The sequence below is a fragment of the Trachymyrmex cornetzi genome, unplaced genomic scaffold, assembly GCF_001594075.2.
Source record: "Trachymyrmex cornetzi isolate Tcor2-1 unplaced genomic scaffold, Tcor1.1 scaffold733, whole genome shotgun sequence".
NCBI classification, from domain to species: Eukaryota; Metazoa; Arthropoda; class Insecta; order Hymenoptera; family Formicidae; genus Trachymyrmex; species Trachymyrmex cornetzi.
In genome coordinates, this window is record NW_017300063.1 from 254,118 (window position 1) to 259,408 (window position 5,291).

The window sequence follows — 5,291 nt, forward strand, 5'->3', positions numbered from 1 at the left end:
AGGTGAGGCACCGTGAGCGTCATGATTACGTGACGTCAGAAATGCGGGAAAAATAACGGTTTCGAACATTTCAGAAAGAAAGGGCAAGCTGAACACGACAAGACGGCTGCGTTAGGGTCGTCGGGTGAGATATCTATCTTTTTAGGTTATACTATAAGTTCTGCATATAATAGAAAAGATTAAGAACTTCCCAAAAATAAATATTAAATATTAGAAATAAAAAATTAAAGGAAATGAATGTGTAAATGCTTAATAGATACAAATAGGATATGAGACATATTATACATATTTTGTGAACCATATTTTATTAATTGTATTTATTGTGCGTTACGTTTAATCTCTATTCCTAATTTTTTCTTTTTCTAGTATTTAATATTTACTCATATTCTTGATATTATTTCTTCTATTATGCGAACCATATATACATACGCTTTCCATTTGCCTTTCATCAGGTTACGTTTTCTAACTTATAAATTGTGCTTACGACCGGTCCAAAATAGAAAAACTTCAGCACGCTATTTGTTTCGGATCGACCATTAATGTCGTAAGCACTGATAGAACTGTGAGCGTGAATCGGACCGCGGCCATAGTGTATCCGACATTTTGAATTTAGTTATTTTTCTTCTAGACTTGCATTGTAATTGGTTGCAAAAGTCTATTTCACCCATTTCTCTCGTTTCATTTATGTTTATTTCGAATCCGACGAAAGCCGATTTCGCTTGGGATCCATGATAGGAAAATTGTATGAGCGGAATCACGGTCGAAAACTCGCAATTCCGATCGGAATCGCAAAATCTCCATGATAGGTACCCTGTCATCTTGTTTCAATATCATCTTGTTTCAATGGCCGCGTTCAGCAGACTCAACTGCTGTGGAGCGGATCCGTGAGCGCTCGCTGCTATTGGATGATCTAGAAGAATACACCAATAACAGCGAGCGCTCACGGATCTGCTCCACAACAGTTGAGTCTGCTGAACGCGACCAATGTCATCTTGTTTCAACCAACGCGCATTATGGCGGCCAAGTAATAAGCTAGCCAATCAGGAATCTGTCCAAATGCAACGCGATTTTCAAAGGCAACATTGATATATGTGTATGATAAAAATGTAAATAAAAACGTTTGGAAATATATGTATAATATGAAAATACTGTTATAAAAGCCTTGTAAAATAATAAAAATAATTAATAAAAATAAAATAATTATAAATAGATACATTGATCAATAAATTAATAAGTAAAATAGTAATATAGAAGATTAAATGATCACGAATAAAGCCTTGTGTCCACGATACTAGAAATCGGTCCGAGATCTCGGACAGAGAAAAAATTAACAATCACATTTGAACAATTTGATCACATGACCATTGCGATTGGTCAATTATTTCTTCATCCGAAGTCTCGGACCGATTTCTAGCATCGTGGACACAAGGCTTAAGAAAGAGAAAAACATAAGAAATTATTAAACATTACCTCACTAATGCGCGCGTTTCTGGTGCAAATTTACTCCAATCTCTTTTACAATAAAGGTTTTTGCGGAATTGTTGCAGGCATTATAGTGAGTTTTATCTATATTTAATAAAGTTTAGTAAATATTTAGTAAAAAATGAAAACTTGCAGCAGTTTTAAGTGTTGTCAGCGTCATTTTATGTATCAGGATTTATAATAAATGTAATTGCATGATTACATTTATAGATTTAACAAATTTATAGATTTAACAAAAGATCTCTTTATTTAGAATATTTTTTCAACCTAACCTATGTTTTCTTTATTACATAAACGATATAGTTTTTTCCTCCCTTTTTTAGCAATATTGTTCTGTACAATTTCTTTATTTAGTTTTCTTAGTCATATTATTATATGTTCTTGTACGAACAAGGCAAGAAATTACTTCTTTAGAAATATTATTATTAATTTTTTGACAAACAATATCAAATAATTTATCAAAAATTTTATCTTGTTTACTAAAGAAGTCACCATAAAATTTTGAAAATTCATTGTCCATTATCTCAGCTGCATGAAGAAAAGTTTCAGATGGATATATACAATTTCCATTAGATAATAAACAAAATCAATTATTTGGCGGATTAAGCAAAGATTTAGTAGGGACACCTAAATAACCATAACGATTTCTAAACCTGTGTGTAGGCTACATATCTAGTTACATATATCAAGGCATTTCTTTCAACTAAATTTTGAGAGGTAATACGTTCAAAATCATTTAGTAACTCAACTTCAGCTGGACAAGGCTCATAATTACTTAAATTTGACATTAAAAGCACACACAAATAAATTATTTAAAGAAGATAAATAATTCAACCTATTAAATATTTATGGTAAACGTTTTTTAAGTCAAAACCTAAAATGTGAAAAAAACCGAAAAAGAATAAAATAAAAGAATTAAATAAATAAATAATATAAAATAATATAAAATAAATAAAAAATAAGTAATAAATAAATATAAATAATAAATAATAATAAATTATTATAGTTTTAATTTACCTTCTCCATTTTCTTCTTATACGTTATGCTCTATATTTTCTTTCTTTCCTGGATGAATTATATTTTCTTTTAAAGGTATAAAAATATCTTCTTCAGTCATTTGATCATCTACATTTTGCAACATAAAACTATCATCTTCTGTCATTTGGTCCATTGAATTTATGCAATCTGGGTTATGCACATCTAGTATTGTAATTAGAGATTCACATGTATCATCCCCTTCAGTATTCTTTCCTGTTGAAATTACGTGTCCTGAATGTTTTCCTAAAATATACCATTTTAGGCGGTATTGTATTTCTACAGGTGTGGGATGGTCATAGCCTCCTCCCATAGACCTAAGATATGAGAAACTATTTTCTAAAATATCTTGGTTGAGTCTTCTTGTTAATATATAATCTATTTTTAACATTTCGGATGAGTACGTTTCTTTTAAATAGATAAACATCTGTTATAGTGATTTATTACATAATAATATTCCCTTTTGGAATTGTAATAATGTTTTTCTTTGTCCAATTCGCATTTCCTCAATAAATTCGTTCATACTATTTATAATTTTATTTTGTTCTTGTAAATTAATTCCGTACGCATGAGCTGCAGCATTATGGCCATATTTTAATGTACTATTGAAGAAGTCAAACCAGTCATTAAATAACTTTAGCACTTCAGAAGTACGTTTCCACTTTGTATTAACCATTAATTTATTTTGCTCACACCATTCAATAGCTACTGCATTTTTGTTAGAAAATAATTGAGCTGCTAACTTTACTTTTTGCCTTTGCGTTCCTTTGGCATCAAGATGTGCTCGACTTAATTTGTGGCTTATCTTTAAGTCTGCTTCATCTAATGATAACAATTTTTCTAAACATGTCTTATCAATTAATATTTCTTTGCTTTGGAATCCAGAATCTATAAAATTATTTCTGGTTAGTTTCAGTAAATGTGGGACGTCTGCATAAAAAAAGATTCGCAGAGAATCGTTCGCAGGGTGTATAATAAAGCATTGCCTCTCAATTTGAACATTATTTTTGGAATTATAAGGATTATTAATACCAATATTTAATTCACTCCATAAAGGGTGATCCCGATTGATCACGGCTCGATTGGACACCACCAATCACAGCGACCAGGTGCCTAGGAGCTTTATAGTCTCAAGCGCTATGAGTGGCTCGTGTCCAATTGAGCCGTGTCTAACTGGGCCACTCACTCCATAACTTCATATTACTTGGACCCATGTCACATGTACCCGCCACAACAATATAATCAGTTTCATAAAGATATTGTATAATCTTTAATAAAATATCACGGAACATTGCTGTATCGAAACCATAATATACAGGTTGCCTCCAATTTTTAAATAAACCTCGAGCCATTACAAATTGACAGATCGTATGTGGACATATACTTTCTGTTGCTTTCGTTTTATATCTAATTTGTTTGATATGTATAATTCATCAAAAGTTAGAACAGTTAATTTTTCTATTGTTGAAAGATTCCGTCCAATAGTTAACATAATATTGATAGAGTCATGTAAAATACCAGGTAAAACGTTAAAATTAGCAACCCAATTTTGTAAGGTTTTTGCACATTGTAATGGAATCTTTTTAACGTTTTTTAAATATTTGTAAGCTTTTGGACTTAAAGATCTTAATGAAATGGCCGATATATATATAATATCCTCAGGACACCATTTTATAAAGCTCTTTGTCGGAAACATTAACATTTTAATTTGCCCAGGTGTGAATACTTTTTCCATAGTTTTTATGGCTATTGCTTCAGCTTCTATATGATTATCTTTTGCCATTTTTGTTACTTCGGCTTGTAATTTCATTATTTTTTTTATTCAAATCTTGATTTTTTCCTCAAGATTCAAATTTTTTTCTAATAATTTTTGTTTTTCTCCCTCCGATTTTTTCAATTGTTGTAATAATATTTCGATTGAAACATTTAAATTATTACTAATCTCGTGGCTTCTGTAAAACGCATAATTATACCAAACATATATAAACATATGAATAAATTGAATATAATAAGAAAAAAAGTTACTAAATAATAATTAATAAAATATTACTACATACGTCATTTGTTCTGTCACTTCATTTTGCTCTTCAATTTCCAGTACGTCCATATTTACATGTTGTTTCATATTCGAAAGTTGTCTCATATTTATAGTTTGTCCCATATTTACAGTTTGTTCTATATTTATAGTTTGTTCCGTATTTACAGGTTGTTCTATATTTACATTTCTCTCTCTCTATTTGTAACATTTGTTTCTAAATTTTTATCTTTATCAGAAAGCTGATTTTCATGTGCATATTGTACAGATTCTTTATAAGTTGGTAAATGAAACTTTGTTCTGAAAATATAAAAAGTTATTAATTTTTATTTGTAAACACACACACACACACATACACATATACATATGTAAAATTAAAGTATTTAAAAATCTAGAAAATACTTACAGTACTTTGACTCTTTCATTATCTTCTTTACTCTGCAACATTCGTTTCCTTTTTTTTTCTAAAAATAACATTTTAGATGGAACAGATTCCTTTTTCAATTTTAAAATTTCTTTGACTGATGTGTTTTTTGATCGTGGTTGTGTCTTTACCCATTCAAAGCAATCTTTGTCGAAATGGAGACTACCATACATACCCTTGCTATAAGTATTTTATAACATATTTCAATATGTATATTTAATAAATTGGGAAAATTAAATCAAAGTTATAGTAAACAACAATATTAAGGCCCGTCTACAATACATGGAGTAAGAAGTAAGAGTAAGAAATTGACCA